The sequence below is a fragment of the Ochlerotatus camptorhynchus genome, unplaced genomic scaffold (genome assembly GCF_037179485.1).
Source record: "Ochlerotatus camptorhynchus isolate MF236.1 unplaced genomic scaffold, CSIRO-AGI_Acam_v1.1 ptg000743l, whole genome shotgun sequence".
NCBI lineage: Eukaryota > Metazoa > Arthropoda > Insecta > Diptera > Culicidae > Ochlerotatus > Ochlerotatus camptorhynchus.
In genome coordinates this window covers 75471-92258 of record NW_027041212.1, presented here as the reverse complement: position 1 = coordinate 92258, position 16788 = coordinate 75471, and positions in this window count along the sequence as shown.

Below are 16788 nucleotides of genomic sequence, written 5' to 3'. Positions count from 1 at the left end.
CAGCGCCGAGGATTCTTGCTCACTATACAATACACCTTAAAACTATAGTCAAAAGGTACAACACAATAAACATTTTATCTTCCGCTGTCCAATAAGCCACCTCCACCAGAACGGGAGCCGCTTTCAGTGCTTTAATTCTATGGTAGATTCGCCAACGAGGGTCAGAGTGCTTCCATTGCAGCAATGGACGCAAAACGTGGTCAGTACTCACACATTCATCACGAAACAGTTGCTTTCCAAAGTCGACGACGCATCGACTGAAAGAACTGCTGATGAAGAACAATGAGGAGGACCACACAATGGTAGCTGCCGAGTAAACAGACGATCGCGTGACACCAAGCCAGTGACAAGGACTATGCCAACAGCAGCGTTTGACAGTAGACAGCATGTCCCAGGCTCAAATCGTTTATTTTGCTGTGCTGGGCCCGCTGTCACGGTATAACATGTTGCCTAGCGCCTGCCACTGGGCTGCGTGACACACATTGAGGGTATAGTCGCTATATTCATAGTCTGGCGGATAGAATCTCGGGAACCAATTGAGCTGTCAAATAGCGGAATCAATCGAGCAAATCACGACCAACAACAGAAAAGAGCACATCAGTTATTGCGAACAAAACTTCGGAAACCCTTTTCTCGTGAATCAAGGCTCGCCTACGAAAACTACCACCATCTTTGGGTTGGGGAAAGTTTCCCCTACTCGATGATGCCGGTAATTTGCGTTCGATTGGCGAGGAAATAATAATCAACGTTTTGTTAATAAAAGTTGATAGTACCTTTTCAATTGTTGGTCTAAAATATATTGAATTGGTTCCGCTTTTTGATAGATCGAAATTCTATCCGCCAGACTATGAATATAGCGACTATAATTGAGAGAGGTCTGCTTCTGTCGATAGCCGAGTGAACACTCAAGAAGTCGTTTATTCAATAGACAATTGTTTGTTGGGTACCAGAGCTGAGCCAAAAAGTTGAGCACCTTTCTTCGGGACCTTCTGGTCTTAGAGTTACCTCTATGGTGATACCATAGACCATGATTCATTACTATTCTCGTCATGTGGATGCTGTAATTTTAGTTGCCTTCAACACATTTCGAATATTTCTGCTTTTTAGTTCATTATTCCACAAACTACGGCAATAATTAATCACCCAAACGATCCCAAGAGCAGCGAGCACCACCGAAGGGCTCGAACCGTTTGACAAATTGATCATTTTGCAAACATCGAATTCGCCACATTTATGCGTTCAATTTAGCTAATGAATCGGATGCCATCGCAAAGATTTTGGCTCTGTTTGATCTTCCTCACCGACCGGTGAGTCAAATCATTAATTAGGTATTTTGACAGGAGGGCCCTACTAGTTGGTACAAATTTGAACCCGAAGAAATTCTTTCTCCGGTGTTTAATCATGGTTCCTTCCTGGCTAGCTATCCACATATCCTGCTGATTATTGTTGCGTTTTACACATTTGTTGAGGTAGTAGCACTAGGGGGTTTGTATCGCATCCATCGACTGCCTGGCATGAGCAAACATCGGATGGGAGGGATCGATGTCAATTGATTCCCGTGATTATTTGCTCCCAATAATGGTGTGGGAAAGTAACACGCAAGGAACGAAGGAAAGTGTTTGATTTTTATCGGATTCTTATTGATGTGCATTGTCTTTCCCATATACAGGATTTCGGAGTTGTAGCAAGATGCGACTGGACTGGTATTCAATGGTGGTTGTTCAGTTTGGAGAAAGGTTCAATCGGGAATTGAATCCAATGATTGATGATGTGTGGGAATAATTAATGAATCAGCTTCCTGCCGATTTCTTTTTAAATGGTCGATGTTGATCTTTGGGGAAATTTATTTACAACAATATTTTAAATTTTTATTTATAGGGAAGTGGACTGTTTGTAACGGAGTAATTTGTAGGTTGCATACTGGCAACTGTCATGTATCTACTTTAACTTTCTTTAACTATTTGGGAATGAATAGCTCTCCAATTAGAATTCAGAACAGGAAAAGCATGACAATTACCTATCTTCTATCTTCTTCTTATTATTATTATTTCCTTTATTTAACGTCGGTCTCTGTTCCACAATCTAGTGCCAATCACCGACGGACAATTGCCATCCATTGATGGCAATCTAATGTGCAGGAAGGCAGCTTCCACACCTGCGTAGGATATCGCACCCTGTCAACACACATGGGCCGGGAGTAACGGCTTTACTTCCCTTCCGAAGGAAGACGTGACCAGAGATTTTTATGCCTCAGAAAAATCCCACCGACCTCGGCTGGCTTTGAACCCAGACCCATTGGGGTGAGAAAGCGTCACGCATACCACTACACCACCGGCGCCGGCTACAAACTTATAGCGAATTTGTTTATTATAATGAATCATGGTTCAAATTTTCAAAATTAATCTTCTTAAGAAAAGAAAAAAAGACCTCCACCAAACTTTTCCAGAATTTAGTTTAGGTACCAATGATAAAAACTGCATAGCAGATATACCTAGGTAAGTCCACAGTTTTTGGTATGAGGAGATGTCATATTGGAATTTTTGGAATAAAATTAACAAAATTTTGGTAAAATTTTTCAAAATTAATTCTAGATTGAGCTGGAATTAGGGCCTAACAGCTTTTGTAAACAATGACTTCAATCGATGATTTCGAGAAATTCAAGGCTCGCCCACGCAAACCAACCCCCTCATCGGATAGGGAAACACTTCCCCTATCCGATGGTTATGTTGGTCTGCGTGGGCGTGCCTTAAGTTCTTAGAAATCATCGATAGAAGTCATTGTTTACAAAAGCTGTTACGCCCTAATTCCAGCTCTATCTAGAATTTTTTTATGAATAGAAAAAAATACCTCCACCAAACTTTTCCAGAATTAAGGTCAGATACCATTGATAAAGACTGCATAGCAGGTATACCTAGGTTAGTTCACAGTTTTTGGTATGAGGAGATGTGATATTGGAAGTTTTTCGAATAAAATAACAAAAATTCGCAAAATTTTCAAAATTAATTTTCTCAGGAATAGAAAAAAATACCTCCATCAAACTTTTCCAGAATTGAGTTCAGGTAACATAAATAAACACTGCATACCAGGTATACCTGGGTAAGTCCACAGTTTTTGGTATAAGGAGATGTCATATTGGAAGTTTTTGAATAAAATTAACAAAATTTCGCAAAATTTTCAAAATTGAATTTTTCAAGAATAGAAAAAATACCTCCACCAAACTTTTCCAGAATTAAGGTCAGATACCATTGATAAAGACTGCATAACAGGTATACCTAGGTAAGTTCACAGTTTTTGGTATGAGGAGATGTCATAATGGAATTTTTTGAATAAAATGCAAAATTTTCAAAATTAATTTTTTCAAGAATAAAAAAAAAACCTCCTCCAAACTTTTTAAGAATTAAGTTCAGGTACCATTGATAAAGACTGCATACCAGCTTTACCTGGGTAAGTCCACAGTTTTTGGTATAAGGAGATGTCATATTGGAATTTTTTGAATAAAATTAACAAAATTTCGCAAAATTTTCAAAATTAATCTTTTTAAGAAAAGAAAAAAAGACCTCCACCAAACTTTTCCAGAATTTAGTTCAGGTACCATTGATAAAGACTGCGTACCAGCTTTACCTGGGTAAGTCCACAGGTTTTGGTATAAGGAGATATCATGTTGGAATTTTTTGAATAAAATAAACAAAGTTTCGCAAAATTTTCAAAATTAATTTTCTCAAGAATAGAAAAAAATACCTCCAACAAACTTTTCCAGAATAAAGTTCAGGTACCAATGATAAAAACTGCATAGCAGGTATACTAAGGTAAGTCCACAGTTTTTGGTATGAGGAGATGTCATATTGGAATTTTTTGAATAAAATTAACAAAATTTCGCAAAATTTTCAAAATTAATTTTTATAAGAATAGAAAAAAAATACCAGCATCAAACTTTTCCAGAATTTAGGTTAGTTACCATTGATAAAGACTGCATACCATGTATACCTGGGTAAGTCCACAGTTTTTGGTATAAGGAGATGTCATGTTGGAATTTTTTTAATAAAATTAACAAAATTTCGCAAAATTTTCAAAATTAATTTTCTCAAAAATAGAAAAAAAATACCGGCCCCAAACTTTTCCAGAATTGAGTTCAGATACCATTGATAAAGACTGCATACCAGGTATACCTGGGTAAGTCCACAAATTTTGGTATAAGGAGATGTCATATTGGAATTTTTTGAATAAAATTAACAAAATTTCGCAAAATTTTCAAAATTAATTTTCTCAAGAATGGAAAAAAAAACCTCCAACAAACTTTTCCAGAATTAAGTTCAGGTACCATAGATAAAAACTGCATAGCAGGTATACTTAGGTAAGTCCACAGTTTTTGGTATGAGGAGATGTCATATTGGAATTTTTTGAATAAAATTAACAAAATTTCGCAAAATTTTCAAGATGAATTTTTTTAAGAATAGAAAAAAATACCGGCACCAAACTTTTCCAGAATTTAGTTCAGGTACCATTGATAAAGACTGCGTACCAGCTTTACCTGGGTAAGTCCACAGTTTTTGGTATAAGGAGATATCATGTTGGAATTTTTTGAATAAAATAAACAAAGTTTCGCAAAATTTTCAAAATTAATTTTCTCAAGAATAGAAAAAAATACCTCCAACAAACTTTTCCAGAATTAAGTTCAGGTACCAATGATAAAAACTGCATAGCAGATATACCTAGGTAAGTCCACAGTTTTTGATATGAAGAGATGTCATATTGGATTTTTTTCGAATAAAATTAACAAAATTTCGCAAAATTTTCAAAATTAATTTTCTCAAGAATAGAAAAAAATACCTCCAACAAACTTTTCCAGAATAAAGTTCAGGTACCAATGATTAAAACTGCATAGCAGGTATACTAAGGTAAGTCCACAGTTTTTGGTATAAGGAGATGTCATATTGGAATTTTTTGAATAAAATTAACAAAATTTCGCAAAATTTTCAAAATTAATCTTTTTAAGAAAAGAAAAAAAGACCTCCACCAAACTTTTCCAGAATTTAGTTCAGGTACCAATGATAAAAACTGCATAGCAGATGGTAAGGTAAGTCCACAGTTTTTGGTATGAGGAGATGTCATATTGGAATTTTTTTAATAAAATTAACAAAATATCGCAAAACTTTCAAAATTAATCTTTTTAAGAAAAGAAAAAAAGACCTCCACCAAACTTTTCCAGAATTTAGTTCAGGTACCATTGATAAAGACTGCGTACCAGCTTTACCTGGGTAAGTCCACAGTTTTTGGTATAAGGAGATATCATGTTGGAATTTTTTGAATAAAATAAACAAAGTTTCGCAAAATTTTCAAAATTAATTTTCTCAAGAATAGAAAAAAATACCTCCAACAAACTTTTCCAGAATAAAGTTCAGGTACCAATGATAAAAACTGCATAGCAGGTATACTAAGGTAAGTCCACAGTTTTTGGTATGAGGAGATGTCATATTGGAATTTTTTGAATAAAATTAACAAAATTTCGCAAAATTTTCAAAATTAATTTTTATAAGAATAGAAAAAAAATACCAGCATCAAACTTTTCCAGAATTTAGGTTAGTTACCATTGATAAAGACTGCATACCATGTATACCTGGGTAAGTCCACAGTTTTTGGTATAAGGAGATGTCATGTTGGAATTTTTTTAATAAAATTAACAAAATTTCGCAAAATTTTCAAAATTAATTTTCTCAAAAATAGAAAAAAATACCGGCCCCAAACTTTTCCAGAATTGAGTTCAGATACCATTGATAAAGACTGCATACCAGGTATACCTGGGTAAGTCCACAAATTTTGGTATAAGGAGATGTCATATTGGAATTTTTTGAATAAAATTAACAAAATTTCGAAAAATTTTCAAAATTAATTTTCTCAAGAATGGAAAAAAAAAACCTCCAACAAACTTTTCCAGAATTAAGTTCAGGTACCAATGATAAAAACTGCATAGCAGGTATACTAAGGTAAGTCCACAGTTTTTGGTATGAGGAGATGTCATATTGGAATTTTTTGAATAAAATTAACAAAATTTCGCAAAATTTTCAAAATTAATTTTTATAAGAATAGAAAAAAAATACCAGCATCAAACTTTTCCAGAATTTAGGTTAGTTACCATTGATAAAGACTGCATACCATGTATACCTGGGTAAGTCCACAGTTTTTGGTATAAGGAGATGTCATGTTGGAATTTTTTTAATAAAATTAACAAAATTTCGCAAAATTTTCAAAATTAATTTTCTTAGGAATAGAAAAAAAAATACCTCCACCAAACTTTTCCAGAATTAAGTTCAGATACCAGACATTAACACTGCATACCAGCTTTACCTGGGTAAGTCCACAGTTTTTGGTATAATGAGATGTCATGTTGGAATTTTTTGAATAAAATTAACAAAATTTCGCAAAATTTTCAAAATTAATCTTCTTAAGAAAAGAAAAAAATACCTCCACCAAACTTTTCTAGAATTTAGTCCAGGTACCATTGATAAAGACTGCATACCAGCTTTACCTGGGTAAGTCCACAGTTTTTGGTATAAGGAGATGTCATGATGGAATTTTTTGAATAAATTTAACAAAATTTCGCAAAATTTTCAAGATGAATTTTTTTAAGAATAGAAAAAAATACCGGCACCAAACTTTTCCAGAATTTAATTCAGGTACCATTGATAAAGACTGCATAGCAGATATACCTAGGTAAGTCCACAGTTTTTGATATGAAGAGATGTCATATTGGATTTTTTTCGAATAAAATTAACAAAAATTCGCAAAATTTTCAAAATTATTTTTTTCAAGAATAGAAAAAAATACCGGCACCAAACTTTTCCAGAATTTAGTTCAGGTACCATTGATAAAGACTGCATACCAGCTTTACCTGGGTAAGTCCACAGTTTTTGGTATAAGGAGATGTCATATTGGAATTTTTTGAATAAAATTAAAAAAATTTCGCAAAATTTTCAAAATTAATTTTCTCAAAAATAGAAAAAAATACCGGCACCAAACTTTTCCAGAATTGAGTTCAGATACCATTGATAAAGACTGCATACCAGGTATACCTGGGTAAGTCCACAAATTTTGATATAAGGAGATGTCATATTGGAATTTTTTGAATAAAATTAACAAAATTTCGCAGAATTTTCAAAATTAATTTTCTCAGGAATAGAAAAAAAATACCTCCACCAAACTTTTTCAGAATAAAGTTCAGATACCAGAAATAAACACTGCATGCCAGGTATACCTGGGTAAGTTCACAGTTTTTGGTATAAGGAGATGTCATGTTGGAATTTTTTGAATAAAATTAACAAAATTTCGCAAAATTATAATGAATCCGATATTTTTAATAATATTCTAAGCTCTGACGAACAAACAAAAATTTCATCTGAAACACATTCTACGGAAATTGTGGTATATTGTCAGAATTTTAATCGTATGAAAAGCGCAACAAAAATGAATGAAATTTATAAAAATATACTGAGTTCCTCTTTTTCAGTTATTTTGGGCACTGAAACTAGTTGGAACGAGAACATTAAAAGTGAGGAAACTTTTGGAAATGATTATAATGTTTTCAGAGATGATCGTGACTTACTCGAAACCCAAAGAATGTCAGGTGGTGGAGTTCTTATTGCTATTTCTTCAAAATTTATTTCAGAACTTATTGTTTCATCGAAAGTAAAAGAATTTGAGCATGTGTGGGTAAAGACAAATATAGCTGGTGAAACTCATATTTTTGCCACAGTCTATTTTCCCCCAGACTACGCTTGTAAGTCCTCGTATGAAAAGTTTTTCCAAATAGCTGAAGAAATCGTATTTCAATTTCCCCCTGAATTCAAAATTCATATTTATGGAGATTTCAATCAACGCAATGCTGATTTTATTCCTGATTCAGATAATGAGAGTTTTCTTCTCCCAGTCATTGGGGAAAACGAAACATTACAATTTATTTTTGAAAAAATGGCGTCTTTAGGATTAAACCAAATAAACCATGTAAGAAATCAACAGAATTGTTTCCTAGATTTCTTGTTAATGAATATACATGAAGATTTCTGTGTAAGTAAATCTATTTCTCCTTTATGGAAGAATGAAGCATTTCACACAGCAATCGAGTATTCCATATTTGTTCATGAGAGTCAACACCCCAACGACAGTGAGTATGAAAATGTGTTCGACTACAAAAATTCAATGGACTAAATTGGAAAACCATTTTGAAGGATCAGGTAAATGTTGAATGTGCCGTGGAGGTTTTTTATAAAATTCTGTTTGACGTAATTCACGAGGAAATTCCATTAAAAAGGAGACGACGCAATTATTCCTCCAAATATCCGGTTTGGTTCAATAATCATATCATTAACTTGAAAAATCGTAAACAAAAAGCTCACAAATTATACAGAAAACATAAAAATCGTGATAATCTCGAAAAGTATTTAAGGATTTGTGATCAACTCAATGATGCAATTTCTTTGGCACTTTCTGAGTATAATATAAAAACTGAGAATGAAATTAAATCATGTCCAAGAAACTTCTTCAATTACGTCAAAACTAAAATGAAATCGTGCAGTTTTCCATCAAAAATGACATTGGATGAAAAGGAAGGTAATAATTCTGATGATATATGTAATCTTTTCGCCACTTTTTTTCAAGAAACATACACGAAATTTTCAGATAATGATCGTGATTATGAATATTTTTCTTATTTTCCTGACTTTTCAACTACTGTTGGCGTTAATAACATTTCGCTTCATGATATTTGGAATGGCCTACGAGATTTGGACGCCACTAAAGGTTCAGGACCAGATGGAATCCCACCTACTTTTATGAAAAACTTAGGAACTGAACTCACAACCCCTTTATTCTAGCTGTTTAATATGTCACTTGAATCCGGTATATTCCCGAAGGTATGGAAAAAATCTTACTTAATACCCATATATAAATCAGGTAAAAAATCCGATATTCGAAATTATCGTGGGATTGTTATCATTTCGTGCATTCCAAAACTCTTCGAATCAATTATAAATAAAAACATTTTTGGCCAAATAAAACAAAGAATAACTAGTGCACAACACGGATTTTTTAAAGGCCGTTCAACCACCACAAACCTTTTGGAATTTGTGGACTTTGTATTAAATGCAATGGACAGAGGTAACCAAGTAGAAGCTCTATATACAGACTTCAGCAAAGCGTTTGACAGAATTGATATCCCAATGCTGATTTTTAAATTAGAAAAAATGGGAATTGAGATGGAGCTCATCACCTGGATTAGATCGTATTTAGTTGATCGCCAGTAAATTGTAAGATTCAACGAGAAAACATCTAAGCCAATTCATGTCACGTCAGGGGTTCCCCAGGGATCGCACCTAGGTCCCCTTCTTTTTATTTTGTACATTAATGACGTCTCTCTTATTTTAAAAAATATCAAGGTACTTATATACGCTGATGACATGAAGCTATTTTTAGAAATAGGAAGCGATAACGATATGAATGTGTTTCAGAATGAAATACATGTTTTTTACAGATGATGTAGTAAAAGTTTATTGAAACTAAATATCAAAAAATGTAATCTTATAACGTACAGTAGAAAACTAAACAAACAAAATCTTTGTATTACATTAGGTAATGAAAATGTTCAAAAATGTGAAAATGTAAGAGATTTAGGTGTTATTCTAGATTCTAAATTGACATTTGTGGACCATTATAACACAATAATACATAGAGCAGGCAATATGCTTAATTTTATAAAACGTTTCGGTCTCCACTTTAAAGATCCTTATACAATTAAATCACTTTACGTTGCTTATGTGAGGTCAATTTTAGAATATTGTAGCGTTGTTTGGTCACCCTATATGAAAAAGCATGAAGAACGAATAGAGTCAATCCAAAAGCAATTTTTATTATATGCATTACGTAAGTTAGGTTGGACGGCTTTTCCTCTCCCGTCATATGAAGCACGTTGCTTGCTGATCAGCATTCAAACATTGAAAGAACGTCGGGATTACGCAAAGATTTCTTTATTAAACAATATCATTTCGCAACGCATTGACTCAGCTGATCTATTGTCAAGGTTAAATTTGTATGCACCTTCCCGACAGTTACGCCATCGACAGTTGTTCGCAGTAGATCGCCATCGGACCAATTACGCTAAATTTGGACCGGTAAATCAGATGATGACTGTTTATAATCATCATTGTGAAATGATTGACCTAAATATGCCCTCAACAGAATTAAAAATATATTTCAGAACCCTGCGAAGTCATAGAACATAAGTCTTAATGTTAATATGTAGTCTACGATTTGATTGATTGACGAATAAATAAAAAAAAAATAAAAAAAAAAATAAAATAAAATAAAATAAAAAAAAAAAAAAATTTCCGGGTTGGAACCAGTTCCAACCCGTGCGTACCCGAGCTTATTGTCAGTGCGAACCTCAACCCGAGCCAGGTTACAAAAACAAACGTTTAAAGTGACATTTGACAAACAACAAGCCGACCCAATCTTGATACCCGATCCAGGTTGGAACTGAATAAAAAAAAAACGCTATTAGGATCAAACGGATCAAACTAACAATGTTGACGTTTTGGTTAAGAAATGCTCAACACTCTAACTTTAAAATACCCACTGATGCGTAGAATTTCACCCATTTGAAATCTATTCTTTAAAATGGTTAATACCTCGCTCATTACGCATTAATAAGCAAGGCTGTTACGCATTTATGAATAATCGTTACTTATTTGTGGGCCACAACTGCTCATTAATGAAGTAATGAAATTGGGTTGTTAGCGGAATGCTAAATAAAACAGCAAAAAAGGTTATCTTCCATTTAATTCCACTTAATTAATTTTGGTATCCATGACAGATACGTATTTCGACTACAACGTGCAGTCTTCATCAGTGTCATTCCCACTAAAGAACTTATCAAAATGTCAAAATCTAACCCCCTTAAGTACTCATCCCCTAGGTAAAAAAAGTCAAGATCATAGGTATAAAAATGAAACTATGATGAATCGGAATTTTACTCATTAATGTTTTATTTTATTTAATACATGATTTTAAGGCCTTTTCTTAAAAAATGGGTAAAATCCTTCTCATTAATGCATTGTTTTGTGATCCGAGATCGGATTAAAATACAAAATAATAAATTTACGCATTTTGTTCGAATTCAGCATTTTGATTGTACATCTTTTCGAATTTTTCGTGCAAATGACGAATTATATTGTATTTTTATTGTTCGTCGAATATTTGTGTATTTTGCGTGCGAATCGGTTGTGAAATCTCCAAGCAGCCGTTACAGCACTAGAGCTTTCGTGTCTGCTGTTTATCACCATTATCATCGTTTTGGAAAGTGTCATTATGTGTAGTATTGACATCAACATCACGGCACGGAATTTTGAAACGATGACAGAAACATAATGGCAGCATAATTGAAAATAAATTTTTAATGTCAGTTCTTTGATTTTTAATCTATCTTTGTTTAGTAATATTTTTGAGTGTTCACATTCATCTACACTCAAAAAATTTCACACGTTTGATCGAAGTGTTTAAACACTTGATTTTTTAAATGCACAATCACATTTACTTTAAGTGTATTTCACCTTGGTGCTAGAAATTATACACGTTAATTTCTAATGTTTTAAACTTTGAAATGTTGAAAATCTTTCACTATCTATTCAAGTGTATTGCACATTGAATCACACTACTGTTCAAAACAGATGGATTTAAATTGTTTTGCATTTCAATGCGATGTGAATTGCTTGCTCAGAAAGGTAAACATCGAAAACAAGAGTTGTGACTTTATCCTATCAACCCGCCTCATATATGAGAACAACCGTGGCACAATGGGGTCGAACAAAGACTCCGGCAGCAGCACACCACAACAGTCCATGATCGAATCCCAAATCAGACCCATTAAAAATATATCTGAAAGCTCTGGCCTCTGGCAGTTTTGTTTATATATTTGTCGATTCATTTTTAGAGTCGACAAAGTAGAAGTCGATAAAGTAGAATATTGAACTATGATGTGCAAAGCTATTGATATCCCCATATGAGGCACATAGAATCCAAGTGTGTCACAATTCAAATCCACAGTGTTCAGGCATGGTTCATAGCATAATATTCACAAATGAAATGGATGTGTTTCACAATAAGCGCAAAATTAAGTGCAAGACACATGATGATGACGTGTAGAATTTTTTGAGTGTAGTGATGGCTGATTTTCATTTGAATAATCGATTAATCGATTAATGAACCGAAAAATAAAATATTTGTAATCGGTTATATCAACCGCCCTAATAAAAAATAACCATAAACGAACGATAACCCAAATCATTGAACTATTCCACAAATGGTTTGGATGATACCCAGAACACGTCGTTAAGCAAATTAACCATACAATTGTTATTAGGGCGGTCCGCACTCGTGTTTATTTCAGTTACCATGGGGACGTAATTTGTGATTAGCCCCGGTCCCTTTCAAATTGTATCATTATTTATGTACGACCTTAAATTTGAAATGACGTTTCACATTCATCTAGTGATGGCCGATTTTCATTCGAATAATCGATTAATCGATTAACGAACCGAAAATTAAGATATTTGTAATCGGTTATATCATGCTGATATAAGCATTAACCTCACCAGAGGATCATCACCCATCGTTTCAAACATATGCTGCACTCTCATTTGTGGAAAAATGACAGCACAGCGAACAAAAAATAATCGATTAGATGTTAATCGAATAATTTAAAAAATGGGACATCTCTGATTTTGGTGTGATTGTTTTGATAAAAAAGAGCGCAAAATTTCATCTCTACCGAGGGGGAAGCAAAACCACAAAATTACCTTGCATACGGGGGATATTCATTGGATGTAAGGGACCGTGAAAGAGGACACTAAAATAGAAAGTTTTTCTTCCGACTGTTTCATCTTAGTATTCTCCTTTGGTTCCTCTGTATACAGAAAAAATCTGATGCTAGAATCAGACTCGCTCAGTCTGTCTGCATGCAGCAGCCGATTTCATCATGGAAGTTCTATTAACAACCAAGAGTTAATCGTTTGATATAACCATCGATCCAAGACATTCCGGGAGGAGACTGGAGTGCCGCAGGGGTCGGTGATAGCAGTCACCTTGTTCCTCATTCGCATGAACAACATCTACAGTGGTCTCCCCAAGGAGATATACATCGACATCGACATCGTTCTCGTTACCATCAGTGACACCGTTAAGGCGCTCCGTCGGAAGATGGATGCGGCTACCAGAGTAGTATCATTGTGGGCATCGTCCGCCGGATTTCGGCATTCAACCGATAAGAGCTCCCTTATTCACAATTGTACCCATCATCACCGTCCTCTCAGCACGCCTATCTACATCGACGGAACCGCTGTCCCGTTTAAAAAAACAGCTCGCGTCCTAGGGGTTCGTCACTGCATCTGACTTTCACTGCACATTTCTATGATGTCAAAAGCGGTTGCAAAACCAGACTGAATCTTCTTCGTTCTATCGCTGGACGGCACCCTGACAGTAACACGCCCGCGATCTGCTAATCTTCAAACTCGCTCCCACGTATCGAGAAGCTATCCGTATTTGTTCTGGTCATCTTGCGTCCACACCTAACGTGGCAGCCAGCATCGAGAGTGGAATGCTTCCTTTCGACCGACTGACCACACAAACTATCTGTAAGCGGGCAATAAGTTTCGCCGAGAAGACAGTCGGCCTTGACGAGGGAGTTTTCGTCCTTACCGAGGCAAAACTACTCTTTTCTGCAACTGCCAACCTGGAGCTCCCCCCAGTGTCCAGGGTCCACTGGTGTGGAGCCTGCCCAGAGCCGTAATTGACTTAGCAATTAAGAAGAAGTTTGGGACAGGATTCAACTCCCCCGCACTAGTGAAATCGGTAGCAGAACTTCAACGAACCGTATACAACGCTCATACAATCCGATATTCCGACGGCTCCGTAGCCCGCGGGCGTGTCGGTATAGGAATTACAGACTCTCAAATGTCTGTATACCACCGGCTACCGGACCAGTACTCCATCTTTTCGGCAGAGGCTGCCGCTGCTTTCATCGCTGCCACTACACCATCCAGCAGACCAATCGCGGTTTTCACGGATTCCGCCAGTGTAGTCGAGGCCCTCGGATCGGACTGATCAGCTGATCACCTGGCGGCTTCCTGAAGAGATGTTCCTATGTACATCCGGGAGGTCCCAGCCAAGGATTTGAAACACTGGGTTTCAAAGGTAATCTGGGAATCCTGGTCAGCCGATTGGCTTCGCTCAAGGGATACTTTCATCCGAAAGATCAAGCTCGACACACATAGGTGGGAGGACCTACGAGACTACCGTACCTAGATCGTGATGTCTCGCCTAAGAACGAGGCACACCAAGATTTCCTATAAATTTACTGGGAACGGCCCTTTCCGCAGGACGTGCGACATCTGCCATGTCCCGCACACGGTAGAGCACATCATATGCCACTGCCCACAATATGAGGGGCCCCGCAAATTTTATGACATAGCGGGAACTATCAGAGATGCCCTTAGTGAAGACACGACAAGAACCGCGGCATTACTCGGTTTTCTCCGAGAAGCCAGACTACTGGAAAGCATCTAACACTTGTAAATTGAACCCGACCAGATTCTGCACAACGCCACAAAGACCAACCTTAAAACGAACATGAACGAAAAACTTTTACAAGCGTTCGTACAGGCTACATTGTGACATCTCGATGTCACATTTTTTTTATGCTTTTTTGCATAACATGAATCACATTGCAAGGTAAAATTTTCCGTCATGGATTTTGTGCAAACTGCAACAAATTTCTATAACAGTAGGTATAGTTTATTTGCTAAATCGTTTTCGCGAGAAATTGGTGATTGAAGCCAGCTACACCCAAATCTCTAATCAGTCCGGAAATATGTCCAAAGTTGGTTCACTGATGAAGGCCATCAGATTAAATTTCGCCTACTATGAAGCCAAAGGGAATAGAGCAAAATATCTCAGCTTGCTACTTTGATAACATCACACTTGAGGCCCAAGCGCAATGACAGCGGAAGCGGAACGGCAGCGGCAGCGGAAAAGCCCGATCTGAGTAAGCCTACTTGTCGGATTGAAAACTAGTTAAAACCAAATCGACTTCGGTTAGGCATCTTGATGTCATTTGTGACAACTGTCAAACTTTCCGTTTCCGTTCCGCTCCGTCCATATTGCGTTTGGGCCTTAAGTCTACTTGTCGGATTGAAAACTAGTTAAAACCAAATTGACATCGGTTAGGCTTCTTGATGTTATTTGTGACAACTGTCAAACTTTCTGTTTCCGTTCCGCTTCCGTCAACATTGCGTTTGGATCTTTACAAATACATAATTTTACACGTGACGGAAACCATCTTTGACACAAAAAATGAGACGTAAACAAACATGTCATGTAAAATTAAGTGCTCCGAGACTGAAAAGTTCGGTACTCGGCGAAAAGTACGTTTGATTGAACTTAATTTCGCGTCTTTTATGACTCAATTTTATGTCAAAATAAAGGCTCGAATAAGTCAGTCTCAGGGCACCTAAATTTGCATGATTTTTTTTAAGTGTGATGGAAACCACCAAACTATCATCCGTTGAGATTTTTCTAAGTAGCCATCAACTTTGAATGATGAAACGCGACTCTCTGACATTACCCCAATTGGCACTACCCTTAATTCTATTACCCAATACCCTGAATGGCCCGTTACACCGAATGACCCTTTACTCCGCAATACCATTTCCAGAATTTCTAAGTTAAATATTCAACGAGGGAAATTGTATCTTCTTTATTAAAGTATGCAAAGCATATCATATTGTAGACCCATTATTTCATCATTTGTTGTTTTTATTTGAATTTATTTCAATACCTAATATAATCATCCAAAATGAAATAAAAACTAATCATAAACGATGTAATGAAATAAGGTTGTTAGCTGAATGCTTAAATAAAATCAACCAATCTGAACTCTATGGTATTATGGAAATCAACAAAACATTACAGGAAATACGAAAATTTAATAATGTTATTGAAATAAAGATGAACAAAAAAAAAATCCAACTGGGAAAAAACAATCTTCGTTCAGTGCAGATTCAAAGAAATGGTTTGCGGCCCATCAAGTATGAAGTAAATAGCGTTTGCTTCAGTGACCTTGTAGAAATTATCGTGATTGTGGAAATTAGGAATGAACAACATTCTGGGACTTTTAAAACTTTCCGAGATCTCAAACATGTAAACATTGGACTATGCTAGTGAGTCTTAAGGTGTTAAAAGCGATATTTATTGACACAAAAACAATGTATTCGTTCAAGAAGGTGTGATTCGACTTGCTTCAATATTCAGAAAAGTTATTATAATAATGTCGGTTTCGGTAAAATCCAGTGAGAAAGTGCGTTCCTTGAGATTTCTTTCCAAAACAACATTGGTCAAAATGCAGCAAGTTTTAATTCTTTTCATAATTTATTTTTTATATACACAATTTTATATGTCATAATATGTTTTTTTTTTCTTGTTTCTGCTTTATACTCATAGATTATTACACTGCTTATTGGCTTATGCTTAGCTTACTTTCATTCCATTTGTGTTTTTTCTTTAACATGTTTCCTTTTTCATTTCTTCATCATTCAAATTTACTTATAATCAATTATTTCGTTACTTTTTCCAGATTAAATATGTAAATTTGTCATTCTCATTTAACTAGTTTTTTTGTTTGTTTTTGCTCACAGTTGGGAACAAAACAAATGGAAAAAGTAGAACGGGGAGAGTACGGCGTTCGTTACCGAT